Consider the following 14490-nt stretch of genomic DNA (forward strand, 5'->3'; position numbering starts at 1 on the left):
TGCAGGAAGCAGTCGCCAATAAAGCACAACGTCCCTTTTCTAGACGTTCTATTCTATAGTCAGTAACATATTCTCCCATTAGTGCCTAGACTCCAACAAGACGAAGTAAGGTTCCATAGGTAAAATGGAGTTTTTTCCCCCACATTAGCTTCTTATAACACTCAAACCTGTGCATAGTAAGCAAAATCAGTGCTTACAGGGACCCAGAGACTCATTCTTTAGAGTTAGTGTAGCCCAAATTCCTGGCTCATTTACCTTCACATTTTTTCCAATAAGTATTTCATACTTCCTTATATGATATTGATTTCATTTGCAGTCACTGAAGAGTGGAAATGAGCAGTAAATTCTCACTTCTACCAATTTTCCAGATGCCATCAAAATCGTTCACTATCATATTACTAGAAGACACATGCACATTGTTGCAGAAATATCATTAATCATAGTATTATCAGTAATTGGTATATTTTCTTGAAATAAATTATTATTTGGGGAGAAAAACAGATGTGTATTCAGTATCAGCCTGAATGCTTTACCAGATAAGAACTGTTAAATCCTATTGAAATATTTCCCCAGGTAGTCAACCAAAATAGCTCGAGAAGCAACAACCTACATTTTCAGCATATGCTAAGTTCTCCAACTCTACAAATAAAGATGACTGTGGGGTTTTTGTTTGATTTTTTGTCTTTTTGGGGAGAGAGAGCGCAAGTGGGGAGGGGCAGAGGGAGAAGGAGAATCTTAAGCAGGCTCCAAGCTCAGGATGGAGCCCCACACAGGGCTTGATCTCACGATGCCGAGATCATGACCTGAGCCGAAATCAAGAGTCAGATGCTTAACCGACTGAGCCACCCAGGCACCCTGAAGATGACTGTGTTTTACATAAATGAGGAGTTGGGTAGGTGAGGAACTTTCAAATACTGATTAAGCTTTTATGAATGTTAGCATAAGAGGTCTGAATTCCAGTTTTGTCACTTGGCTTTTCCTTCTTCCTTTCTTAACTAAAAAGGAAATGATGCAAATGTGGTAGACATTAGGGCTGTGTGCAAATTCACCTCTCTCTGGGCACAGGTTCTGTTTGTATTCCCCTACTCGCTTGGACTCAGGGTGGCCATGAGACTCTCTTTGACCAGTGAAATTCATAAAGGGATGTGTGTTAATTCCTTCTAGGAGAAAGGCTGTGAGACCCCGTATCATCTCCTTCCTCTTACCACGGTGACCAGTAAAGCTGCAGGTGTAGGCTTCGTCAGCCTGGGTCCTAGGATGACAAGGCATGGAGCAAAGCCCACCAGCCAGCTCATGAAGAACACATGCAATAAGAGAGACAAATAAGCATTTGTTAAGTCACAGATATTTTTTTAGGGCGGTCTGTCATCCCAGCATAACCTAAACCATAACAGAGGTAGACATTTTTATTGTTAAAAAAATTAGGTGTTTTTTCAAACAATATAAAGGTATATTGAGCTTCACTCTCCAACACATTAGCCACTAATCATACATGGCTATTTAAATTTTAAACATTAGTAAAAGGAAAGATTCATTCTCTCCACCACACTAGCCACATTTCAAGGGCTCCACAGTCACGTGTTACTAGGGGCTCCTGAGCAGGACAGCGCAGATACGGAACATTCTCCTCATACAGAAAGTTCTGCTGGACAGTGCGGAAGAGCTGAACAGCAAAATACCCAAATCACTGCCCAAACCCCTTCACCAGCCCCTCCCTAAATGCTACCACTCCTTACAGATTATTAAATATCATTCTAATCCTTCTTCTACCTTATATTACTTCTCCTATGGTTTCACACTATAAATATAAATACATCCACATACATACATGTACATATTGCTTGGTGACCTGCCCTTTTAATTCAACTAATAGAATGTCCTGGAGATCATTTTTTTCCTCCTGAACACTTAGGTGGTTCCTAGAGGTAACCACTTCTTAGCGTATTGATAGGGATCCTTCTAGCTCTTTGTCCAGCTATTTTTGTTTACTTTGATATGATACATAATATGTATTATATTGTGATTTCTTTTACTATTTAAATAACAGTAAAGTTTGGAGTTTATTTTATTCATTTATATTCCCCTAAATCTTTTCTAATAATTTCATTATTTTGATTTTACATTTAGCTCTTGAATCCGACTGAAATTTAGTTGTTAGGAAATAAATAATTTAAATAAAGATATAAAAACACCACACCCTGAGTGGTGTGAATTTGGAATCTAAAATATTGGTTTTCCATATAGATAGCAAATTACATCAATTTCATTTTCTAACTACCCTCTAATACCTGCAATTAACAGAAATGGATTAATAGAACAGACAAGAGAATTCAGAAGTTGATACACATTTATTTGAAGTCCTGTGGCTTCATAGAGTACTTATATTTTGTTTCTGATATGGCCAGTTATCCTCAATATTCTTTTTAAAAACTCTCTTTGTTCCTTTCATTACATTTTCACTTTTATATGAATTTTAGGGTTGGATTGTCAACTCCTTTTATAATTTCTTGTTGGGATTTCAAGATGGAAAGCCCTGACCTTACACATGAATTTGACAAAAGCTTACATTTTTACAACATTGAGTTTTGTCATTCAGAAATATGACATAACTACATTTTTCAGTAAATAGTTCGTTTTAATTTCTTCAACTAAATCTTACAAATTGTATTAGGTTAGTCCTGGTTTTATTTATTTTTTTAACGTACTTGCTATGGTTGTTGATACCGTGAATGTAGTTTTTTTTAATTCCACTTTCAAATAGGTTATTGCTAGTATAAGAAGGTATTAATGTTTATATTTTTATTTTCTATTTCCTTAATTATATGAACATTATTCATAGTTTTAATCATTTTTCAGAGAAATCTTTTAGATTTTCAAAGCAGATAATCAGTATTATCTTCAAGCAAAGACACTTTTCTCTCTCTTCTTTCCAATATTTATGCCTCTTGTATCTTTTTCCTGTCTTCCTGCTTTGGAAGTACAGTGGTGAAAATGGACATTTTGTATTCTTCCTGGATTTAATAAAAAATGCATCTTACATTTCTCTATTAAGCACAGGAGAAATCAGTCTTAAATTTAATTATCAAGTGTTTGGGTTTTTTAGCATACATGAGATGATTACTGAGTTTGACTCCTTTAATCTGTTGCTGTCATAAATAACCTAAAGATGACCAAATTCTAAACCATCCTTGCATTCCTTGCAAGGATAAACCCTACTTAATCATCATCTAACACTGGCTTAATACACTGCCAGATGTAAAATGCTGAATTTACTTAGGATTTTGCATACAAGCTCGAAGGAATCCTTTGAGATTGTTAATGCTCTGCAGTAGTTTACAAAGCATGAAAGCTATGTGAGCTTCTGTGAGGTTTTGGAGCAATTACTCAAAAAAATGGCACCTGAGTATAAAATTATCTATTTATGTCTTCTTTATTTTTCTCGACACCACACTTGTTAAAGGATAGACTATTTGGGAGATCCTTTAAAAGAATCAGGTTTGTGTTATATTGATTAACTATAATTGTTAGAAAAATACCATTAATATCTGCTTTGCCTTTATATTTATTTCTACTTTTTAAAAGGTTTTTTTCTGTTGTTCTTTTATTGGGTTTTAGATTTCACTGATAATTTCATTTTCTCTGCTTTTCTAGGAAATGTATTTATAACTGTCTATTTTTCTTCAAGCACTTTTTTTGACTGTACTCCCTGTGGTTTTTTTTTCAATCATTAAATAGATACATTTTATTCAAAAACAGAATACAAAATCTTAATTTCTATGATTTCAAAATCAAGTTGATTGTAGTACAGATTGCTGTGGGCTTTGTCCGCTCCTATTTTCTTCTTTGGGCTCATTTTTATATTTTGTACTCATGGTTACAATATCCAGTAAAAAAAAAAAAAAAGGCTCTACATATCTTCCGCATCTGACCATCCTGCCGTGGTGAACTGTTAGTCTGGTCTAGGCATCCTCTCTATCTTCAATGTCCCCGTGACTCCGGAGTCTCTCACCAATGGCACTTGCCCAAGGCCATAATCTCAGAGTGAGGTAATTTGCATCCACAAATTCTCTCCATAGACAAGCTTCTCCACCAATGATGAGTTTTTTCTGTTCTTGAGAACCATCAAAATCAAGAGGGTCCACATTATAGGAATTTCTCCAGTTTTGTCCATAACTAATCAAATCTAAATACCAAGGAGCAGAAAGGACCACAGGGAAGCCAGCTGTTGTGATTTTGCCCTGTTCCTCACCATACATTTGATCTTTCCATACTTGAGCTGAAGTGCCTGGCCAAAGCTTCCCACGATCATCAAAAACCTCTTGCCGGATTATGGACCCCTGTTTATGGTTAAACAAGACCCCAAAACTTTTGAATGTAGAAAGATTCTAGTCTTACAAAATCTTCACCAAAGCCTTTCTGCTTCATGAAATAATTGGATTTCTGGATCAGACTCCCCACATTTAAATATTGCTTCATCTCCTCCCAAGTGAATGAAGTGATTTAGAAACACTGTATTAATTTCTTTGAAGAATTTAGACAGGAAGCTGTAAGTTGAATTCAGAATAGGGTTTATGGCTCCACAGGTCCTAGACTGCTTAGGTCCATTGTAACATGGAGTCACAAGGTCTTTCTGAACTTCTCCTCAAGACTGTGTACGTCCAGGGCTATCAAATTCTGGTATGACTCAAATCCCTTGTAGCAGGGTATATGAGATCACCATATGGACATCATTTGGGGTATAAACATGAGACAAAGAATAGCTTCCTTTGCTGCCTAACTGGGGAAAAGCAAAGCTCTGATAAGGGAAAGACTGGTCATCAACCATGTGCCAGGGCAAAACATTAAACTTATTAAAAGCCATGGTATTCTCATAATACGCCCCACACTCTGACGGCCTTGAGTAAAGCCACTGGTCCTTTCACAAGTATAAGATTCATCTGCAGAGATATTGGGGAAAACATCACACTCCGAGTCAAGGACACCTGAGACTAGAAGTTGCTGTAACTCAACTGCAGTGTTAAGTTTAGCAGGGCCACGGTGCCACTGGTAGAGACCAAAAATATAGTCATGATACTGCCGAAACACTTCTTTTTAAGTTTTTAAGTCCAGTTAGTTAACATACAGTGCTGTATTAGTTTCAGGTGTACGTATAATATAGTGATTCAGCACTTCCATACATCACCCGGTGCTCATCACAACAAACGCATTCCTTAAATCCCTTCTTGCAGGAGGGAGCAGGCAGGGTGGTGGTGGGCGAGGGGCTGTGGCTGATGTGGAAGTTCTGGGGCGAGAGGTGCAGCAGGCTCAGAGACATCTGCCCTGGGAGTGGCATAGGCCACGGGGCCTGGCCCCGGGGCAGAGACAGGGGGTTGGGGCAGAGACAGGGGTCAGACCTTGATTAACCTCATAATTTGCTTTCATGTCCTTTTCATTGCAGAAGTAATTTGGGGGTATTTTGGCTTTTATTTTGTCATTAATTTCTAATTTCATTGCACGGTGATCAGAAAACATGGCCTGTGATTTCTGCTCTGGAGAATTGGTTGTCATACATGTTTGGAAAGAATGATATCGTCAGTCTGTTGGTTATGAGAATATATCAAGCTAAACTTCATAAATGCACAATGAAAAGCGCTACATACCGATGCTTTTGAGTTGTAGATATTGGTTTCTGGGAAGTTGTGTTAAATTCTACCAATATGTTTGGCAAGTTTTCTATTCTTCTGTATTTCTATTTGTTTTTCCTTTACCTATTTCAAAATTCTGCTGTTCAGAGCCATTATATCATCTTCAAGACATGGATCTGTTGTCAGCATCATCTCTTTTTCTCTTACTACTTTTGACTTTCACTCTTAAGAGTATTAATATTTCTGCCCTTGTTTTTTTTCCCTTTAGCATTTGATGATATATCTTTTCTAACCTTTACTTTTTTGTTTTTCAATGTTATTTCACCTTAAAGCTATTTCTTGTAAAGAGCATATTGGTAGATTTTTTAAATTGTTCAAACAATCGGTTTTTCTTTTCCCTTTTTTAAAAAAGGTCTATTTAACCTATCTACATTTAATGCAACTGTTAATATTCTTGGATTGATTCCTGCCGTCTTACTTCATTTGTTCTCTTTACCATGACTTTGCCCTTATTTCTTCTTTTTACTTGCTTGCCTACCGTTGTGCTGATACACTGTTTTTTGTTCCACTTAATTTTCTTCTAGCAATCTCGAAATGGTCATCATTTTTCTATTTTGCTACTTGATACTTCTAAATTTTTAACAAAAACATACTTAAAATTATACTATTTAAGTCACATTCAAAGGCAATCAGCATCTAAATCCTCCTGAACACAATGGAAATCTTACTTCCTTCTTTCCCTTTCATTTCCCTTCTGACAGCTAGGATTTCAGATCCTGGGTTGTATCATTAGTGTTATTATTATCATTTGACTTTTTCCTCCATAATCATGTACAATGATCAATAGCTTTTTCTGGTACTTTGCTGACCACTGCGATTCTGGTGCTACATCTCTCTTCGTGGCTTCTGTTTTCATTCTGGTGGCACTGTAAGTAACAACTTTTTTTTAAGCTTTATTTATTTGAGAGAGAGGGAGGGAGAGAGAGAGAGCAGGAGGGGAGAGGGGCAAAGGGAGAGGGAGAATCTCAAGCAGACTCCCCACTGAGCACGGAGCCCAACGCAGGGCTCGATGTCTCCACCCTGAGATCACAACCCTGAGATCACAGCCTGAGCCAAAACCAAGAGTCAGACCCTTAACCGAATGCACCACCCAGGCGCCCCGTAAGTAACATCTTTAAGTAGCACTTTCAAAGTGTCTCCATGAGTCTCTGCATCTCTAAAAAGGCTTAATTTTTCTTGACACTTAAATAGTAGTTTGCCAGGTTATGGGATTCAAAATCCAAAATCATTTCCCTCCAGGTTTTCAAAATCTGTGGCAAGAGGGAAGGAAAGAAGAAAACTACTCTTTATCTAGGGTGGGCCACTCTGCCCACACTTTCAATACACCCGGTACTTTGCCATCGTAATAACCCGAAAGCAGAGACAGTCTTTTGCCCAACGCACGTAAGTGGAAACTCAAGCTCAGAAGGGTGTTCTCCTGCCAGAGCTACACAGCAAGTGAGGGGCAGGGATAATTTCAGTCCAATGTTCTTGGACCTCACAGCCCTGCTCACAGTCTAGACCGCTGCCTTCCCACAGAAATACAATGCAAGCCACATGCCTAATTTCCCATTTCCATGTGGTCACATTTTAAAAAGTAAACAGGTGGCATTCATCTTAACATTTTATTTAGTTCAGTTTAGCCAAAACACTGTCATTTTGGCATGTGATCAGTGTTGAAAAGTGATCGAGGAGATACTTGGCTTTCTTCCTACTAAGTCTTTGAAACCTGGTGCATCTTTAACCCTTACGGCACAGCTCTTTTTGAAATGACCACCTTTCATGTGCTCCATGACCACATGGGGCTAAGTAGCCACTGTACTGGGCAGCCCAGCTCTATGCCACGCTGCTTTTGAAAGCAAACCCTTTCCGACACTGGTAGAAAGCATCCTAGGTGGGTGATTTTTTTCTTTTTTTTTTTTAAAGATTTTATTTATTTTTATTTGAGAGAGAGAGAATGAGAGAGAGCGAGTACATGAGAGGGGGGAGGGTCAGAGGGAGAAGCAGACTCCCTGCCGAGCAGGGAGCCTGATGCGGGACTCGATCCAGGGACTCCAGGATCATGACCTGAGCCGAAGGCAGTCGCTTAACCAACTGAGCCACCCAGGCGCCCCGGGGTGATTTTTTTTCTATCCCAGTTTGACATGAGGAAGTCTGGCTTGGCCTGGAAATAATTGTACGGCTCTTTTGTGCTGATTGCAGATATACAACTAAATCCTCCTCGGTGCTCATCTTCACTGTGTAGCATGGCCTCTCCTCCTGGTCTACACAGCCACAAGTCGGAGGCACCTTCTTAAAGCCAACCGCTAATCCATTCAAAAGGCAGATTAAACACTTGCCGCCATTTGATGCCCGCTGCGTGTATATTTGTATACACGCCTGACTTCCTTTTTCAGACAAATACCCGGCCCCAGTTCAGACAGCCTTTTTATCACTCTTGGGACAGCACTGGGGCTCGAGCAAACATCTGATAGCTTTCCTTTAGTCAGCCCCCAAGAGTGTTAGAAGGAAATCAACATGCACACACACACAGCAATTTCTTTTAAGTCTCTGAAGCATCCACCATTTCACATTCCTTCTGCCAGAATTTCCACCAAAATTAATCTCCCAGGCCCCTCACCTCCCCAGAGCCTCCTAACTCCAGCAGTATCAACAACTTAGAAACTGCAGTGTTAAATAATAAAGGGTACCCTCCCTCAGGGGTGCCTAGAACTGGCAGACAGGCTGGGACATCAGCATTTGGGGTCCAAATGGCAGCTTGACTCACAGGACAGTCAGCAGAGAAGAGCTGTTGAAGGTCCAGCCGGAAACCCTTGGGATCAACATAGCACAGCTCTGTCTTACTTAAGAGTTGTATGATCTTGGGCAAGTGACCTAATCTGTCTATCCCTTCTTTCTGACATCTCCATGTGACGACCATGATGCCTACTCCATGGGGCTGTTGGTAAGATTAATGGATATGATGTGTCTAAAGGTTCGTTCTATCTCCCCCAATAAAAGTTAGCCGAAAGAATTTTTTAAGAGTTTACATTTTATTTTTTCAGCTTTACTGAGGTATAACTAACAAGGGAAATCAGATATATTTAAAGGGTAAATGTGATGATTTGAAATACATATACTTTGTGAAATGATTACCACAATCAAGTTAGTTAATGTGTTCGTCACCTCACATAGTTACGTTTGTGTATGTGTGTGTGTGTGTGTGTGTGCTAAGAACACCTAAGGTCTACTCTCTTAACAACTTTCAAATACACAACATGGTATTACTAACTAGAGTCACCATGCTGTATATTAGATCTCCAGATTCCCATCTTACAACTCTAGGCTTACAAGCTTCTGGCCAACATCTCCCCATCTCCCCCACCCCCAGGCCCTGGTAGCTACCATACTACTCTCTAGTCCTATGAGCTTGGCTTTTTTTTTTTTTCTTGGTAGATTCCACATATAAGAGATTACACAGTATTTGTCTTTCTCTGTCTGGCTAATTTCGTTTAGCATAATATAATTTTTCTAATATGTTGATACTAAAACAATTACCTTTGTGCTTAGGTTCGAATACTGACTTGACTGCTTTGAGACCTTGGACCTGTTTCTTACTTTCCTAAGACTCAGTTTCCTTAACTCTAACCTCATAGAGTCAAGGTCTCGGTCTCGCGAGGTCACTGTCAGAACCAGACAAAGCAGCGTATGTCAAGTTCTCTGCACAACGGAGCCACACATTAAGTGCTTCATAAACGGGAGCTCTTTGTACAATGGACCGATGTGACATTAGAGTGACAATATTTCTATCCTGATGTTTTAAGAAGTGAAGATTAATTCTAAATGACATTCCTGGAGGAATGTTCATCTGGCGCACCAGCATACCTCGAACTCTTGACGATTCAATATGAAGGACCAACTGGTGACCTTTGGACATAAGGCATTTCAGGAGCTGATGAGGACACTGGCAGAGGACACAAGAAGGTTCAGACAGCCCGATCAGAAAGGTGTGTGTGGTACAACCGCGTCTGTGGTCAAGCAGCCTGCTGGAGTGGACGCTCCCCGTGGCACGCCCTCTCCGCTCTGCATCCCCGAGTTCTGTCGTTTGTCTCTGCCATTTCCGGTCTCGGAGGGGCATCTGCTCACCTCACTCAAGGTGCCTTTCACCCTGGCCCCTCTGCCCCCGTGCCAGCTCTTTGCCTGACCCTGCTTGGCCATGAGCACCCTACGAGCCCTGGGTGGATTTACTTCCATCCCCCTTAGGGACAGAAGGGTATTTATTTCAGCAAATCAAATTTATTACCTGGGCATTAGGAAAGCAAGAGGAGAAGGCTGTGGGACCAGAGAGATCTTATCTCTTCGGCTTAAATTAAATCTGTGCTCAAATGAGCAAATGCTCGCATGTGGTAACTGATTTTGATCTATCCACACAGTGTCCCCTGTGTTCTGTTGCCCCCAGATTCTCCAAAAAAGTCAGTGCCATTAGCCATGAAAATGCATCTAGCAGAGGAGCAGCTTGTCAGAGGACAGCGACAGCAGGATGTACATAAAACGCCTGATAAAAAGCAGGCTCCTTGAAACAGAGGGCTTCCCCTGGGGAAACTAGGGCTGGCAAGCTCAGGAGCATACTCCATATGCCTTGTCTGCCATCATCAGCCACAGCCACCTGTGACAAAATGTCCCCACCTTCTCGTGTGCCTCAGGGCTAGGGTCTCCCCAGCTGTTTACTTCTTTTCTCGTGTCTCCCCACTTGTAATCTCATTTTTGCTCTCCCTTCTCCTGCTCCTTGTTCATTTAATTATTCATTTGACAAACATCCCCTTAGCACTGTGAGAGACCATGTTCTCCCCATTTCTCAAAATGTCTTCCTGGTCTACCTGCATCCAAATCAGGTAGGCTACCAATTAAAATGCATATTCCTGGGCCTCTTCCCAGCTATGCAGAATGGAACCCTCTCGTGTGCAAAGCTCAGGGACTTGAATTTGTGACAAACCCTCCAGGTAGTACTGTGATACATGGGTGAGGGTGTAAACCATTCACATGGAATGCCCTTCTGTTCTACCTTTCTCCCATAGCAGAATCGCTCCAGCATCAATCAAGTCTGTGCCAGTTCCGCATACCATTGACTAGACGAGGGAACACTAGAGCTGCTTTAATAGATACATAACATTTCAGTGCAGCGTAACCAGTCACGCAGTTTTTCTCCAAGTGGTGATTCAGGGCTCAGACTCCTTCCATCTTGTGGCTGCATTATCTTCAAGGTGTAGCTCCCAAAATGTCCTCCACAAGATGCCCTCCACTCCAACCTACCAGAAGAAGAGTATGGAGGACTGCAATGGAGGTTTTCATGAGTTGGGGCTGGAGGTGGCCATTTTCTACTTCTGTCTACATTCTGCCAGTCACACTCGGTCAACTAACCTCAAGGAGTGTGGACAAGTGGTCTAACCATGTGCACAGAGAGCAGAAGATTTTGAAGAAAACTTAGTGTCTACTTCATGTAGCTCACTAAAAAATGTTTTTCAGGGGCGCCTGGGTGGCTCAGTCATTGGGTGTCTGCCTTCGGCTCAGGTCATGATCTCAGGGTCCTGGGATCGAGCCCCGCATCGGGCTCCCTGCTCCGTGGGGAGCCTGCTTCTCCCTCTCCCACTCCCCCTGCTTGTGTTCCCTCTCTAGCTGTGTCTCTCTCTGTCAAATAAATAAATAAAATCTTTAAAAAAAAAAAAGTTTTTCGGTATGGAGGTTCCACAAACATTAAAAATAGAAATACCAAATGACCCAATAATTCCATTACTGGGTATCTACCCAGAGAAAACAAAAACACTAATTCGAAAAGATGCATGCATCCTATGTTTATTGCAGCATTATTTATGATAGCCAAGATATGGAAGCAACCTAGTGTCCATCGATAGACAAATGGGTAAGGAAGATATGGTATATATATGATATGGTGTATATATATATACATATATAAACATATAAATATATACAATGTAATATTATATAGCTATAAAAAAGGATGGACCTTGCCATTTGCAATAACATGGATGGACCTAGAAGGTATTATGCTAAGTGAAGTAAGTCAGACTGAGAAAGACAAATACCACATAATTTCATTCATATATGGACTCAAAAAAAACAAATGAATAAACAAACCAAAAGCAGAATCAGACCTATAAATCCAGAGAATAAGCTGATGGTTGCCAGAGGGGAGGAGGGAGGATACTGAGCAAAATGAGTGAAGGGCAGTGGGAGGTACAGTTTCTAGTTACGGAATGAATAAGTCTTGGGGATGAAAGGTACAGTGTAGGGAATGTAGTCGATGGTATTGTAATAGCACCGCATGGTGACAGATGGGAGCTACACTTAGAGTGAACACAGCGTAAGGTATAGAGAAGTTGAATCACTACGTTGTACGCCTGAAACTAATGTAACATTGTGTGTCAGCTATACTCAAAGAGAAGAATTTGTTTAATGTTTTTTCAACACCAGTTGAGAGTAACCTTGAACCTGCAAACCGGAAGGAGCTATCCAAAGACATGAGAACTTCATGAACATGGGCTGCCCCTGCCGATGCTGGCATGATCCTTGCCAGAGAACAGAAAATGAGTCAATCTAGTCCATCCATTCTCCATCCACTCCAGCCCTCTGTAGGCTTCTGGGAGCGTGTTGGGCCCTAAAGGTAAGCTGCAGCCTTATTGGGAAGCTCAGGACCAGAAATCTCAGGGGTCCTCCAACTGGCTTGAAAATTTTACCAGCAGGAAATCTGACCATAGTTGATCCATATACTAAGAGTACTCTTAAAAAAAAAAAAAGCATATTTTTGTCGGATAGGGGCATTCCAGGGAGGCCTGGTCACCAAAAGTATACAATCAGGAGTCTGTTACAGGGCGCCTGGGTGGCTCAGTCGTTAAGCGTCTGCCTTCGGCTCAGGTCATGGTCCTGGGGTCCCGGGATCGAGTCCCACATCGGGCTCCCTGCTCGGCGGGAGGCCTGCTTCTCCCTCTCCCATCCCCCTGCTTGTGTTCCTGCTCTCGCTGTCTCTCTCTGTCAAATAAATAAAATCTTTAAAAAAAAAAAAAAAGAGTCTGTTACAGTGATAGGGATCCTGAAGCAAATCCAAAGCCCAGACCGTAGAAAGCAATGATAAAATGAGCAGACATAGTAACACAGAAAAGTCAGAACTCATTATCTGAACCCCTTCACTTGAGGAATATCAGAGAAGTGAGATCTTGGGACTCAGTGATTTAAAACAAAAGAGAGAGACCTACCCCAGGTGACTCTTCATCATGAGATGGACAGTTGGTAACAGTGAGAAAGGCAACGGGGTGCTGCTGCTTGATGACACTGCAAACTGGAGTGTTCTGGAAGGAATCTGTTGATATTGTCACTGGACTCAAAAAGATGCTACAGCTCCATTTTGGCAGGAAACTGGGGGAAATGGTCTTTATTTAAACCCTAGCAGAGCCAAGAGATCGCTCAGTGCTGGTGATGACAAGCTCTGAGCAAAAACATCAGGCAATAGTAATCGGGAACGAATAAGCGAAAAGAATGGGATGGGGAAGGAGGAAAAGCCAACATCAAGGTGCCCTATTGAAGTCTCCACTGTGGGAAAAGGGGGCTCCATTCTGCGAGAGAAGCTGAAAAAAAATGACCACCCTAAAGGTGGGACACTGGAGCATTTATACATTAGCTTCCTTCCCTCGTGGTGAGGGTACTTGCCTCCTTTCTGGGCTGGGCTTGTGCAAGGGCCTACTGAGCTTCCAAGGTGTCAGAAGAGACCCTGAAGCAGAATGCAGAAAGGTGTGTGCTTGAGGCAGGGCCTTGTAAGTGCAAGCCGAGTCTAGATTGGCAAGGAACTGTCCATCTCAGCTGCCTCTGAAATCAGAGGGCAGGCCCAGTGGATGTGACGCAGGTATCAGACGCATCTTCCTAAAGAGATCCGTCACAACCTTCCCTTCCCCTGAACTTCATCGCTGCTTTCTTCTTGAAAGAGTGGCCATCTCTATCTACTTCCTCGCCTACCATTTGCTTTCAGCCCACCACGATCAAATTTCTAACTCAAAGAAGCTGAGTTACTGCTTGATTACTGTATTGGTGATGGCCCAATCAGAGTCACTTCTTAGTACTCGTTTGGGGGTGTTGGTATAAAGGTGGCATTTACAGCTATGGGGCTGGACAAGGGTACCTGGGACTTCACACATCAAAGGGAGTGTGGGGCAAGAGTAAGCTGTTCTGCTTAAGAGAACAGAGACAGCGGACGCCCTATGTGGTGATTGAAGGGATTCTCTGAACGCCCCTCTGAGCTCCAGCATCTGTTCTTCCAACCTACAAAAGCATAACATTAGAAGTTATTTCTTGGTGCCTCGAGGACTTTTTTGTTTCCCAGAATCTCCAAATACATTGCTAGGAAACATCTTGGGCTTTCATCAGCAAACATTGGAGTGGGAACAGTGAGCAGCGAGCAGACCCCAAGATGGTTGAATACATGGGTCATGGCTTCTGTGGCGGGAAAGGGATCACAGGAGGTGATGAAGGACAGCCAGTCATTACCAGTTTGCCCTACTTCTCAGTCAGCCTGGCCTGAGTCCCCTCACCATGTCCCACAGCCAAGGGAAAACGTGCCTCCTTACTTCTCTCCCACCATTTCCAGTGTCCCACCATGGCCCTTCCTCTCTTTGGGGTTGGTCAGAGCACCTCTGACTCTGGCTTTGGGTCAGGGCTGGAATATTGTTTGAAAACCCATTTGTCACCCAGCTGCTCCACCATATGAGTTATGACTGCACTCAAGTTCTTTCTTTGGATAGGAGTTAAAAATATATATTCATTAAGAGCAGGATGACATGTATCA

At 41.7% G+C, this 14490-nt stretch overlaps 1 pseudogene; it reads right to left on the reverse strand.

Moving 5' to 3' along the window:
* Window positions 1-3429: 3429 nt before the first annotated feature.
* Window positions 3430-11320, reverse strand: LOC129045801 (beta-hexosaminidase subunit beta-like; annotated as a pseudogene).
* Between the last annotated feature and the right edge of the window lie 3170 nt (window positions 11321-14490).

This window comes from Mirounga angustirostris, unplaced genomic scaffold (genome assembly GCF_029215605.1).
Source record: "Mirounga angustirostris isolate CCGP_5_RB_7025 unplaced genomic scaffold, mMirAng1.0.hap1 SCAF_11, whole genome shotgun sequence".
In the NCBI taxonomy this organism is placed as follows: domain Eukaryota; kingdom Metazoa; phylum Chordata; class Mammalia; order Carnivora; family Phocidae; genus Mirounga; species Mirounga angustirostris.